The sequence below is a fragment of the Pleurodeles waltl genome, chromosome 9 (assembly GCF_031143425.1).
Source record: "Pleurodeles waltl isolate 20211129_DDA chromosome 9, aPleWal1.hap1.20221129, whole genome shotgun sequence".
NCBI lineage: Eukaryota > Metazoa > Chordata > Amphibia > Caudata > Salamandridae > Pleurodeles > Pleurodeles waltl.
Window position 1 is genome coordinate 749,162,426 of NC_090448.1, and position 14,648 is coordinate 749,177,073.

Sequence of the window (14,648 nt, forward strand, 5' to 3'; positions counted from 1 at the left end):
TAAATCTTGACTCTAAACTAGCCTTGTAATTAGTGAAACTATTATATGGTTCCTTAATGGTAAAAGCCTGTAGCTCTTACTCTTCTTGTTGAAGTGAGAACGAGCAGAAGCATGGATTTAAAAAAAAAAAAAGCCATTTCAGGTGTGCCCTTCCGATGGGTTCGAAAGGAAGTAGCATTAGTTGGCTCAACACGGTGTTAAGCTCTCAGGTGCATAGACACCTTCAGCAGTAAATGTGGGACAGCTAGAGCTCAAAATGGATGACTGTTGTCAATGAGGTAGTCATTGCCAGGTTTGACGGAGGCCTGACCTGATTCCATATAACAGTAATAAAGGTTCATTCAAGGGACCATTTAATCAGCTACAAGAAAGACTAATCTAGCCAAATAAATAGAAGAAAGCAGGGTCATTATGTAGAGTTAACATATTAGTTGAATAGTTATTTACGGACAGGCAATGTCTGCTATGCAGACAGTGAAAAGCGCGACGGGTGCAACTGCACCGGTCGCACGGCCGCAACACCGCCGGCTCCATTTGGAGCCGGCTCCCATGTTGCGGCCCAGCTGGGATGTCGAAATGGGCACCGCAGGAGTGCGGCCGCACAGCGGTTACAACTTGGCGGGCGGCGCTTGCCACCCACCAATGTTGTAATGAGGCCCTTAGTGTTCAGAGTCCATTGGTGAAAAAACGACTTAATTTTCATCATGACCAGGAGAGTGAGGGTGATGAGTCTTTATTGTAGCTGTGAGGACAAGCCTGATCAAGTGGTTAGTTCTATTGCATTGTCCCCTACATCAGGGTTACACATGGGATCCCTTTAAAGAGGAACTGCACCAAATATCACCAGGTGAATGGGGCCAAGGGAAGAACCAGAGCAACAAGCTGGTTAAAGAGCAATGAGAGGTGTAATTATTGGAGGCAACTGTAGGAAGTCCAGGGGTTCCCTTACCAGTAGACAGAAGCTTGCTATAGCAATCCCAACATGCTCTTTTAAGGGGTAGTGTGATAGAGCAGCCTTAGGCTTATCAGAAAGGAGTGTCAGACATCTGTAATTTTGAAAGCTGAATGTTATCCTATGGAGTAAAACCAAATAATGCATATAGGCATAGTACAGCAACTTACGAGACCAATATCCTAGATTTAAGGCAGGTACAGGACAGGGTCCAAAACCACACCAACAGGTTACACCGAGCGGCACTGGGACAGACAGGTGTAAAGGTGCAGTATGGCCCAATGTCTATCAATGAGGATCAGTCTGGTTGAAAAGAGTCTGCAGTTTTGGACTGGGGATCCAGTCGGGATGAACCACCAGTGGCCTCAGTTCTTGCGATGCTTGGGGACATAGGGGCAGCAGTAGTCCTCTTCTCAGTCGAGGCATATGAGTGCAGAGGGTTCTTGGACTGTTGGGTTTCCGTCACCGGTGGAGGTGGAGGTGGACCACAGAAACAGACTGCAGGCGTGTGCTGGGCAGGATAACGGCAGAACTAACAAGTGGGCTTAGGTCTCATGATTCTTGAGATGCAGAGACACCAGTGGTCCTCTCCTCCTCGGTCTGGGTATCTGGGTGCAGAGGACCATCAGGTTGCCATCACTGGAGGTGGTTGAAGGGGGGTGGGTCTGCACAAAGAGGCTGCAGGTGTTGGTATGAAGGTCTCATTGGGAAAACCCACGGTGAGCTTGGTCTCTGGAGAAGCGTGGGACTATGCTGGCACCGTTGGCCCACTTTAACTTGGGATAGAGGGCACTGGTGCTGTCCGGCGTCTGGTTTTTGTAGTCCGAAGTCCTCTTCAGTGTATCTTTGGGCGCTGCAGAGGTGCAGGGAAACAGCTTAGCTATTCCACGAGAGTTCCTTATCCTGTAGTGAAGTCTGGCAGTCTTCCCGGGCTGTTGGAAGTTTCAGCAGCTGGAGGACTAGGAGCCTTTCTCATAACTGTTGAAGTCAGTAGGCTGGCAGGAGTCACTGGTCTTCAGTTCTTGCCTTTTGCATCTCTGAAGTGTCCTTTATCAAGTCAGCAGGATATGATTTCCTGGTACCATGGGCTCCCCTAAACACCGAATTTAGAGGTGTTAGGAAGTGTAGTAGCCAATGGGCTACTTATCCCTGGGGTCATGACCCCCCCCCCCCCCCCATTTGACCACTTCCTGTGGGAAGTGGGAATAACCCTGTCCTAGTTCTGCCACCATCAAGATGACAAACTTTCAAAAGTTGTGTCCACATCAGGCAGCCCACTTAAGAAGTAGGACTGACCTGAGAGGTGGGCATGCCTCCCCAACTACTCATTTTCCCATCGCTCTAGGTGCAAAATGGGCCCTGGGTGGGGGGAGGAGGAGTGGTGGGGGGGGGGGGGGTGGGAGGGGGGGTCAGAATCCTCTCCTTTGAGGGAATTCAGATCTATATATCAAGGGTGGTGGGCTTCTCCCTTGGAATGCAGATTTGCAGATCATCCTGTTGGGAGGGGTGTGCTAACACCCCTGCCAGAGCAGGCTTTGTTCTGGTTTGCCGAGAGCAAAGGCTCTAACCCTTGGGGATCAGAAATGTGGCAGGCTAGTTGGAACTTGTCAGACAGCACATGGGTAAATGGTAGGTTTTTCAGAGGGCACCTCTAAGGTGCCCTCTGGTGCATGTTTTAATAAGTCCATCATTGACATCAGTGGGGGTTTATTAATATGAGATGTTTGATACCAAACATCCCTATTTTCAGTGAAGCGATCATGCAGATGGGAAACTCGTATTGACCAGTGTCCAGCACACATACTTAAAATGGCTTTCCTGTTCACTCACTATGTCTAAGAATCGACAAACACATAGCAGGGGTATATCTGCTTGTGCTGATATGTCCCCACATGTAATATAATGCACCCTGCCTTTGGGCTGTAAGCACTGCCGTAGGGGTGACTTACATATATTGCATGCAGTGTGAAGAGACATGGCACAACGTCTGTGTGCCATGTTGCGCTTTCACTTTTAGCTGCTCCAAGACATGCAGCCTGCATTGGCACCTTGCCTGTGTTAGGTCAGGAGTCCCTGAGGGTGGCACAATACAAGCTGCATCCCTTGGGGACCCTCTTTGGTAATCATGTCCTAGGTACCAGAGGTACCATTTACTAGGGATTTACGGGGGCAAAGGTATGGTCAATTGGGGAGCAATTGTACAGGTTTAGAGAAAGATCTGGCACTGGGGACCTGATTAGCAGGAACCAATTTACTTTTAGTCAAAATTGCAACAAATACCAGGCAAAAAGTGGGGATGACCATGTCAAAACGAGGTACTTACCTACACCCCACCCCCCAACGAAGGCGAATGACACAACCTTTCCAAGGAAAGCCTTCATGTTGAAGTGGAAGAACCTGGAAAGGCCATCTGCATTGGCGCGGTCAGTCCCAGGTCCGTGTTCCACTATCAAGTCCGTTCCCTGTAGGAAAATGAACCACCTCACAGTTTGGGGTTTTCACCTTTCACCTGCATCAGCCATCTGAGAGGCATGTGGTCAGTTTAATTAAGGAAGTGAAAACCAAACAGGTAGGGTCTCAACTTCAAGGACCAGACCACAGCAAAGGCTTCCTTCTCAATGGCACTCCAACGCTGCTCTCTGGGGAGTAAGGTCCTGCTAAGGAAAGCAACAGCTTGGTCATGGACATCATCAGTTGTTTGGGATATGACCGCTCTTATCCCATGTTCAGAGGTATCTGACTGCACTATGAACTGTTTAGAACGACCAGGAGCATTAAGAATGGGTGCTCAGAACATTGCTTCCTTTTGGCAGTTCACTGTCCATTTTACCTTCTTTGGCATTTTCTTTGAGGTCAGTTCTATGAAGGGTGCCACCAAGGTACCATACCCTTACACAAACAGCCTGTAATACCAAGTCAAACCAAGAAATGTCCTGACTTGGGTCTGGGTGGTTGGAGCTTCCCAGTCCCAAATTTTTGGGATCTTGGGTTGTAGTGGTTTACCAAAGTATACAACCTTGCCTGTCCTATCTGGCCATTGCTTGCTTTGATAGTGAGGCCTGCATTTCACAGAGCTTCAAGAACCTTGCGAGGTGAATCAGGTGATCCTGCCAAGTGGAGCTAAAGACAGCAATATCAAGCTATGCACCACTAAGGGATTCCAACCCAGTATGGACTTTATTCACCAACCTTTGGAAGGTGGCAGGGGGATTCTTTAAACCAAATGGCATACCAGTGTACTGGTAATGTCCTTCCTGTGTTGAGAATGCTAATCTTTCTTTTGCTCCTGGGGTCAGACCAATCTGCCAGTACCCTGATGTCAAATCAAAATACGTAGAAATTTGGCTATCCCATGATCTGTCAGTTTGTCTGCTCTTGGAGTATGGTGTGAATCTGCCTTGGTGATAGCATCAAGACCTCTATAGCCCACACAAAACCTCAGCTCTGGTTTACCTCCCCTGGAATGAGGTTTGGGGACAAAGACCACTAGGCTGGCCCAGGAGCTGTCAGAAGGCTCAACCATCCCTAACTCTAGCATCTTGCTTACTGCAGCTCTGAGAGGTGCTATCCTTCACATTGTTAGCCTATCTGTAGATTCTGCTTTTGACAGGTATGTGGTCACCAGTATCCACTTTATGGACACACCAGTTAGTCTGACCAGGAGTGAGAAAAAGGAGCTCAGCATACTGCTGTAGAACTTGCCTGCAGTCAGGTTGCTGCTGGGCAATGAGGAGGTCTGAAGAGACCACTCTATCAATTGACCCATCTTTGAGGCTTTGGGAGAGGCTCACTCTTCTTCCTGATAGTCATCAGTGACCATCAACATGGCCATATCAGCCCTGTCATGGAAGAGCTTTAGGCGGTACACATCAATCAATCAAGATTTATAAAGCACGGCTAATCATCTGATAAGATGACTCTGTGAAGGTCCCTGGGAGGGCCTAGGTCAACCAGCTAGGTGACCTCACTTTCTTTTTTCTAGTATAGGGTAAGGGCCATTCCATTTGTCCTGGAGTGCCCGAGAGCCATAGGCTCAAGTACCCACACTTTCTGCCTTCATTGGAACTCCACCATGGCAGCTTTTTTGGTCATACCAGAGCTTCCGGAGCTCTTGGTTGGCCTCAAGGTTTATGGAGGTTTTCTCCATGTATTCAGTTATCCCTAAACGTAGGCCAGGCACAAAGTCCACAATGTCTTGCTTGGGCTCTTCAAGAGGTCTCTCCCAGCCTTCCCTCACTAGATGCAGCGGTCCCCTTACAGGATTACCAAACTGAAGTTCAAAGGGAGAAAATCTTACTTCCTTCTGTGGCACTTCTCTGTAGACGAAATGCAAGCTTGGTAAAAGGATAGTTTTTTCAGGGAGAGCTGCAATCATGCCCTTCATGATCTTGTTTAAATCTCTCTAGATCAGCATCCTTGTGGGTGATATGGGTAGTGAACTTATAGGTCACTCCAGACTCATTCTATATGGCCTTGAGATATAGAGACATGAAGTTATTACCTCTGTCTGATGCCATCTCCTTAGGTAAGCTCACTCTATTAAAGATACTGAGTATGGCCCAAGTAACTGCAGGAACAGTGGTACCCCTAAGGGTTATAGCCTCAGGATACCTGGTGGCATGATCGTCTACCACCAATATAAATCTATTACCCGATGCTGTAGGAGGTTCTAGGTGGCCAACAACAACAAGCCCTACTCTTTCAAAGGGGACCTTCAACCACTGAAAGTGGATACAAGGGGGCTGTTCGGTGGCCACTAGTCGTACCACTGGCTTGACAAGAAACATAGGAGTTACAAGACTCCTTCACCTTCTGGGACATACCTGGTCAGTAGAAGAGAGGTACCAACCTTCTCCAAGTTTTGGTCTGACCAAGATGCCCAACTAAAGGGATGTTATGAGCTAAAGTGAATAGGAACTCGCTATACATCTGAGACACTACCACTCTCCTAGTGGCACCAGGTTTGGGGTCTCTGGCCTCAATATATAGAAGCCCCTCCTCCTAATAGGTTCTGTGGAAGCAACTGACATCTCATTTTTCCTGGTCAGCAGCTTGCTGTCCCAGGCTCGCAATAGTGGGACAGGTCCTCTGCACTTGGCACAGATCATCCCTAGACGGTCCGCCTGGGCCTAGGAGCTCTGCTGTGTAAGGCCCAAGTTCCTGGGGCTCAGTTCTCTCAAGGGCTGACAGGTCCTCTCCCTGAGGAGAGGGAACCTGAGATTAAGGATGCTCAGAAGCTGACTTACCAGACGTCCTGCCTTTTCTCTTGGAGGTCTGGGCCATTATTTCAGGCTACAGCACCTCTTTTTCACCCTGGGCTTTGTACTGTGCTCTGGTGTTTATACACACACATCCAGCATAGCTGCATGGGTCTTTCTTTCGACCTCAGACCATGCTGAGGACTCCAGATCATTTCCTACCAGACAGGCTACAGGAATTACAAAGGATACCATCACCTTCTCATGGGCAGTAACCCCTCCTCATTCTAAGGACATCATTGCTGGGATGGACCTTAGCTTGGTGGCCGGCACTGATGACTATGAAAGTTTAATCAGTCAGATACTCCTCTCGTGATACCCGCTTTTCAGTCACCATGGTAACACCTGCACCTGTATCCCTCAGTGCTTCAACTCTGATCCCATTAATATGAGGCTGCTATCTGTATTTCTCCACATTACTGGGCCAGGCAGACAGAGCAGCTACAGCCACCCACCCTCAGACTAACGTTGCTTCTGTGAGCACTTTGAGATGGTCAGGGCTCATCTGGGATCCCATTTGGAGGCTTACCATTGCAGCAGGAGCTGCTGGTGCACTAGGGGGATTCTTTTTGGGGCAGGCAGGGTCTCCAGTTCGGTGCCCATTGGCTTTGAAATTAAAACACCAAGCCTTACTAGGATCCCAGTTTTCCCCTGGTACCCATCCTTGCTGTGTCTTGTCTCTGGCCCACTCTCCTGAACAGGTTTTTGGGGGCTTTAGAAGAATCTTTGTTTTTATCTTTAGACTGGTCACCATGTTTCCCTTTGGAGGATTAGCAACCCCTTTCTTTTGGTTACCCCCAACATGAGATGTCTTGGATACCCTAGTCTTGGCCCAGTGGTCTGCCTTCTTTCCCAGTTCTTGGGGAGAAATTGGACATATGTCTACCACGTACTGATGCAATTTGTTTTTAAAGAAACAATTACTTAACAGATGTTCTTTCATAATAAGATCATAAAGCCCACCATAGTCTTGCACCTGGTTCTATATTAACCAGCCACCTAGTGTTTTGACTGAGAAGTGAACAAAATCTACACAGGATTGACTAGAGGTTTTTCTAGTTTTCCTGAATATAATCCTGCACTCCTCAGTTTTGAGTCCAAAGCCCTCAATCAGGGTTTCCTTCATTCAGTTATAGAATTCTGCATCTGCTCCAGTCACGGTCAGGAATCTGTCCCTACACGTTCCTGAGATCAGCTCCCAGAGTAGAAAGCTCCAAGACTTCTGGCTGACTTTCCTCTTGGTACAAGCCATCTCAAAAGCAGTGAACCATTTGGTGATACCATCACCCTCTGAATATTTGAGGACAATCCCTTTGTGGATCATAGTGTCAAAAGCTTCTTCTTAAGCCCTATTTAAAATTCTGCTTCCCCCAGATATGGGTTGTAAGCCCATCTCAGCTCTTCTTTTCCCAACAGTCAATAGTCTAGCCTCTAATTCTATTTTCCTATCTAGTTTCTGGAGATCAGCAACTTTACTGTCACCATCTCCTGGAGTGCTATCTGAAGTGCTCCCAGTGGTGTTACTTTCTGGAGGAATGCTGGTGGAATCATCATGCTCCTAAACCTCCTCTTTCCCATTCTCCTTATGGGTTTCTTTATTTGTCATGGCTTTATCATCCTATACAAGCAGCAGCTTCAGATCTGCTTTTGTGGGTTTAGAGCCCATGGTAAGTTTCCACGCTTGGCAGAGGGCCTTAAGTTGGGCCAAAATAGGGTTTTCGTAGGGGCCCAGGTTGAGCTACTGGGATGTACCTGCTGTCTCAGTCGTGGTTTTAAAGCAGTTGGGACCTTATTAGGAACTTCACAACAATTGTAAGTGAACTTCTAAAAGGCCTAACTTACTAAAGTGGTTTACATTCTAAATAGTTTGGACTGGGGGACTTAACACAAGGTCTTAACAGTAGTTTTTACACAATTGAGAAAGATTGAAAATTGGAAAAATGTTTTATAACTAAAGACAGTTTTGGATTTCTTAGCAGTATGACTTATTAACCGAATGGTACAGCAAATGTCCAGTCTTGTACCCCACTGCTAAGCCACAAATTTATGAAGCTGGCTCTATACACAATATATCAAAATGAGATATATCGTGCAGAGTCCAAGGGTTTCCTTACCAGTGCACAGGTGTGCGCTCTTGCAACCCCAAGGTGCGCTTTTGAGGGTAGTGTGGTCAAGCAGCCTTGGGCTTACCAGAGAGGAGTGTTGGACATCTGCAAATACACACTGTCAACATACGGGATTCAAGAAGGAGATCCACACCAATGTACAAAAAACAAATATATTTGTATATATTTAGGCACCAGAATCAAAACGATCAGATAAGTACGTTTAGCAAGTAAAATCTTTACAGTTTTGAAAAGTTGACACTTAATGCAATTTTTGGAAGCTGAAACGCTATCCTATCCTATGGAGGAAAAACAAGTATGGCAAACAGGTACAGTACAGTGACTTATGGGACTAATCTCCTGGACTTAAGGTAAGTATTGGGCAAGGGTCAGTGCCACACCAACAAGTCACACCAGGCGGCACTGGGACGGCCATGACCAAAGGTGTAGTATGGTGTTGGGTGCCCAATATTAGTCAATGGGAATTGGTCCAGTAGGAAAGAGGCTGCAGGTTAGGACTGACCGACCAGTTTGGATGAGATGCAGAATGGGCTAATGTCAGTCCCAGGTGGCCGGGTGCAGAGGGTTCTTGGACCATCATATTTTCATCACAGGTGGAAGTCGTGGTGGAGAGGGCCACAGAAACAGGCTGCAGGCGTGGCCAGAGGACCAGTCCAGGTGAACCAACAAGTGGACTCAACTTTCACAAGCCTGGGGAACGCGGAGACACCAGTGGACCTCTTCTCCGAGATCTGGGGCGTCCAGGTGCAGATGAAGTGAACCGTTGGGGCTGCTATCGCTAGAGGTGGTTGCGGTTGAGGGGGGGCCTGCACAGACTACAGGCATCAGAGTGGAGGTCGCAGTGGGGAAACCCACAATGGACTTTGTCTTTGGAGAGGCTGGTGACCAGACTGGCACAGTTGGCCCACTTCAACATCAGCTGGAAGACTCTGGTGCAGGTTAGTAGTCTACCCAGGCTTTTAGAAGTTACAGCAGCTGAAGGACAAGGAGACTTTGGTATGACTGTGGAAGTTGGAAGGCAGGCTGGCAGGGTTGGCGCCAACTCAGTCACTGGTCTTCAGTTCTTTCTTTTGCGTTTATGGAGTGTTCTTCTTCAAGTATGTGGGGTCTGATTTCCTGGTGTCAGGGGCTACCCCAAACACTGAATTTAGGGGTGTTTTGGGAAGTGTAGGGTAGAAGCCAATGGACTACTTACCTCTTGGGTCACAATACCCTCATATGACTACTTCCTGTGTGAACTGAGCATAAGCCTGTTCCAGAGTTCCTAAATCTGCCAACACCAAGATGGCAGATTTCTAAATGTTGTGTCCATATCAGGCAGCTCACCTTAGAGGTGGGACTGACGTCAGGGGTGGACACACCTCTATGAATACTACACTTCTCACCACTCCAGGTTCCAAATGGGCCCTGGGGAAGGGCATGCGACATCTCTCTTTTGAGTGAAGCCAGATCTGTATACCAAGGAGGTAGACTTGTTTGAAGCCTCTTGCCCTGGAATGCAGATTCACAGGCCATCCTGTTGGGTGGTGCGTGTAGACACCTCACCCAGACCAGGCTTTGTCTCTGGTAGCAACAACTCTCACCCTAGGGGGGCAGAATCGTGTCTGGTTTGGGAGGCTGACTAAAACTAGTAAGTCCCTGTAGGAAAGTGCCACTGTTGGCTTGGTTAACCCTCCTAACCCCCCCCCCCCCCCCCCACTATCATATCATTATAATTGGCACAGCTCTGGCACACAGTTAAGTCCCTTGTAAAAGGTACTCATGGTACCAAGGGCCATGTGGCCAGAGAAAGTCTCTAAGGGCTGCAGAATGTATTATGCCTTCCTGGGGACCCCTCACTCAGCACATGCACACTGCCTTGCGGCTTGTGTGTGCTGTGGGGAGAAAAAGGCTAAGTCGACATGGCACTCCTCTCAGGGTGCCATGCCCACAAATCACTACATGTGGAATAGGTAAGTCACCCCTCTAGCAGGCCTTACAGCCCTAAGGCAGGGTGCACTATACCACAGGTGAGGGCATAGCTGCATGAGCACTATGCCCCTACAGTGTCTAAGCCAATCTTAGACATTGTAAGTGTAGCCATATTGAGTATATGGCCTGGGAGTTTGTCATTACGAACTCCACAGCCCCATAATGGCTTCACTGAATACTGGGAAGTTTGGTATCAAACTTCTCAGCACAATAAGCCCACACGGATATCAGTGTGGGATTTATTGAAAAATGCACACAGAGGGCATCTTAGAGATGCCCTCTGTATGTTAGCCCAACTGCTAGTGTAAGCATGACCAGTCTATGCCAGCCTGTCACTTTCAGATGAGTTTCTGACCACATGGGGTGAGTGCCTTTGTGCACTCTGTGGTCAGAAACAAAGCCTGTCCTGGGTGGAGGTGCTTCACACCTCCCCCTGATGGAACTGTAACAGCTGGCAGTGAGCCTCAAAGGCTCAGGCCTCGTGATTCAGTGTCCCAGGTCACTCCAGCTAGTGGAGATGCCCGCCCTCCAGACAAGCCGCCACTCTTGGCAGAAAGGCCAGAGAGAAAATTAGGAAAAACAAGGAGTCACCCCCTCAGCCAGGCCGACCTCTAAGGTGTCCAGAGCTGAAGTGAGCCCCTCCTTGAGAAATCCTCCATCTTGCTTTGGAGGATTAGGACCAATAGGGATAGGAATGTGCCCCACTCCCCAAAGGGAGTGGGCACAAGGAGGGTGTATCCACCCTCAAGGACATTAGCCATTGGCTACTTCCCCCTGACCCTAACACGACTCTAAATTTAGAATTTAAGGGCTCCCTCAAACAAGCTATTCAGATTCCCGACTACCTAAAAAAAAGGACTGCTGAGCAGAAAACCCTACACAGAAGAAAAGGAGGCAACAACTGACTTGGCCCCAGCCCTACCAGCCCGTCTCCTGATTCAAAGACCCCGCACAAGAAAAGCTACACATTCTACAGGACCAGCGACCCCTGAAAAGCCTCCAGGGGACTGCCTGCATCATCGAGGACCTAGAAACTCCTGTGGACAGCAGACCTGTCCAACAAGAAGAAGAGAAAACTACTTCTAAGGGACTCCCACCTCACTCCAGAAGCGCGAGTCCAAAACCGCTCTGCAACCATCACCCACAGCCAGTGTCCAGGTGGCCCAACTATCCAGAGAGGATCCCCAGGCGATTCCGACCAAGTGTCCACCCTGGGCTGACCTCTCCACAACGATGCCGGCAGAGGTAATCCAGAGGACCCCCCCCTTACCGTGACTGCCCAGAACGAAGATATCCAACGCCTGGAGAAACACTGCACCCGCAGCCCCAGACTCGAGAGAAACCGACCACCGCTGTGTGCCATGTCGTGTTTTCACTTTTAGCATCACCAAGAAACACAGCATGCAATGGCAGTCTGCATTTGCTAAGTGAGGGGTCCCTGGGGGTGGTGCAATACATACTGCATCCCTTGAGGTCCCTCTTTGGTACCCATGCCCTACGTACCAGGATTACCATTTATTAGGGACGTAGAGGGGGGCCAAATGTATTGCCAATTGGGGAACAATTGCACATTTTGAAGGGAAGAGAGCTTGAACTAGGGACATAGTTAGCAGGAACCCACTGCACTTTCAGTCAAAATTGCATTAAATACCAGCCAAAAAGTGGGGGTGACCATGTCAAAAAGGGGCACTTTTCTACTGCAATGCAACAAAACAGACTCAATGAGTGAACAAAACCTTCCCTGGTCATTTAGAGCTCAAGTGCTGGCTTGACAGTTTCAGGTAAAGAATTCTGTCTGATATTAGGCAGATCCCAGCCAATCCTACATACTATGTGTTGCCAATATACTCAGAAGCCACCCTACACCATGCATAATCAATGATAAACAACATTTATAATAGGACTAAGCGGGGATAAACCAGATCACTATGCATATGTGGCAGATTTCCCTAGGTAGGAACATTCTTTAGGGCTTTCCATTGGTTATTAAAGGATATACCTGGGTGGTTTCTTACAGTATCATCATTTTACCCCAAAGATTCATTCATTCAGCCTGCTCACTTAGCCTAATGTTTCTAAATGTCACTATGTAAAGTTGATTTATTTTTCATCTCTGTACCACCAATAACAGGTTGGATGAATAGGTCATAAACAATCACCATATTCTAGTATGTAGATCTAGAAACGGTACCCTGGGCATTACATTCTGGGAATTTAGACGAAAAGAGGAGAGGGATTAGCTGAATAGAGAAAATGGTAAATCTAATCAGAACAGACTCCCACAGCTTGCAAGTCCACTGACTTAATAGCTAGGCAACTTGGCTACCTAATCGCACAGTGGCATACACCTACTGGCAACTTCTAATTACATTTAGACTCCATTTCAATGCATGGCTGTATACCAAGCATTTAACAACTCCTCAAGTACAAAACCTTCATTGGCATTTTCTATGCTGTTCTACCATGGTTTTCAAATGTCTGTAGCTTTTGTTTATTACAGAGAAATAGTCCGGACCTCAAGAACCATTTGAAGGAAGAAAGGTCTGAAGAATCTTTGCAAAATTAGAGTTCCATTACTTTATCCCCCAATCAGTTGGAATTGGGACTTGCCCTTTCCACCCATGTGGCATAGAATAATATCATGATGTAGGGAATTTATCATATCAACAATACTACAGGCAAATTGTGTTTTTATTACTGTAGCCTCGAGATGCTCTTTGCTAAAATGCCAGTAAAAACGTTTAAATCAAAAATTTAGTAGGGGGATAGGCAGGTATGAGCCCACTTTCTTGTAATCTTTACTTAGTTTTAAAAGCAATGGTTTTTGCTGGCATTTTAGCAAGGAGGTTCTCCTTAACCATCGGCAAAGTAGCACATCTAGATGAGAAGGATTTGGCGCAAGGATAGCAGCTTCATGATTTGACATACCAGTTGATATCTGCAACAGATATGGCAACAGTGAACTTAAACCAACTGGCTATTGTTACCATGGATGTCGCCAAGGCGTTTGACAGGGTGGGCCAAGCATATTTGTCGGAGGTCTTAGACGTTTTTGGACTCCTTTCAGGTTTTGTTGCTGCAATTAAGGGTCTCTACATGGCACGGACAGCTCAAATTTTGGTTAAGGGGAGACTGACAAGGAAAGTTAAAATTTTGGAGGGGGGGATCCATTAGGTCTTCCTGCTGTCTCCCTTACTTTTTGATTTGTATATAGAGCCGCTGGTGCAGGCTTTTAGGACGAACATGGAAATTGTGCCTTTTGAAATGCAGAAGTTTAAGTTGGGCCTCTATGCAGATGACATCATTTTGTACACAAGGGATCCATGGACAACAGTGAAACTTATGGAGGTTATACCCAAATCATTTGGGGCCTTTTTGGATAATTCCATAAATAAGGAAAAAGGCAGACCTGATGATAGGGACTAGAACAAGTACCAGGGTGCACTATAACAGGATTATCAGGTACCGGGGTATCTCAGTTTTGCATAAGTTGGAGGAGGTACCGGAGCATAATTTGAGGAGCATGAGGAAGGAAACTGAAGCACTGTTATCTAGATGGTGTCATGTCCCTTGACCCTTTATGGATGAGCTAATTTAGTGAAGATGGCAACCCTCCCTAAGTTGACTTATCTATTCGATAATATCCTATGCTCCTTTTCTAACTGTAGTTTATGAAGATTCAGGGGATGATAGGGAGCTTTATATGGGCATCTAAAAGTCCTAGACTTAGTTGGAAGAAACTAAGGAGAAAGTTTGTTAAGGGCGGGATTGCATCGCCAGATGTCTGCCTTTATTATTTCTCCTTTCAATTTATAAACTGCAGAATGCTTCTGGTGAACCCAGGCGAAACCAGCAGGGACAGAACCTATGTGGGGCTGTTGAATTTAATGTGGCAGGATGGTTTCCTGTATGAGCTCATGGACCATAAGTATTTGGAGATGTTCCGGCTGAAAGTACTGCAGGGCTTTCTAGATGTTTGGTATTGCTTGAGAAAAATCCTTGGAATTCAATGCTACTCAGTTTGCCCCAGTTTGGAAGTCCCCGGGTACGCCCTCTTTTTAGTTCTATTAGCAGAGTATCCCATTAGTTAGAGGATACTATTCGATGAGGGCAACTACGGGAAGGTACTGGGGTAATGTTGTGGGAGGGCAGAAACTAAGGACACTTCCCTGGTTCAAATACTTGCAATTAGCTTCAAGGGGGTCTGGGCATGAATGGGACGACAGGTAGAGATGGTCATAGGACAATAGGTTACAGGACCCGAAGCCTATAAAAAGGAAATCTGTTTGGTATTGGGAGCTGGTGAAGGCCAATGATGAGATGTAAAAAGACCTGTCCCTC

At 47.2% G+C, this 14,648-nt stretch overlaps 1 protein-coding gene across 3 annotated transcripts in view; it reads right to left on the reverse strand.

Moving 5' to 3' along the window:
• PCNX3 (pecanex 3) overlaps positions 1 to 14,648 on the reverse strand; it is a 707,803-nt gene that overhangs the window by 590,853 nt on the left and 102,302 nt on the right. The gene's annotated exons all lie outside the window — the stretch shown is intronic.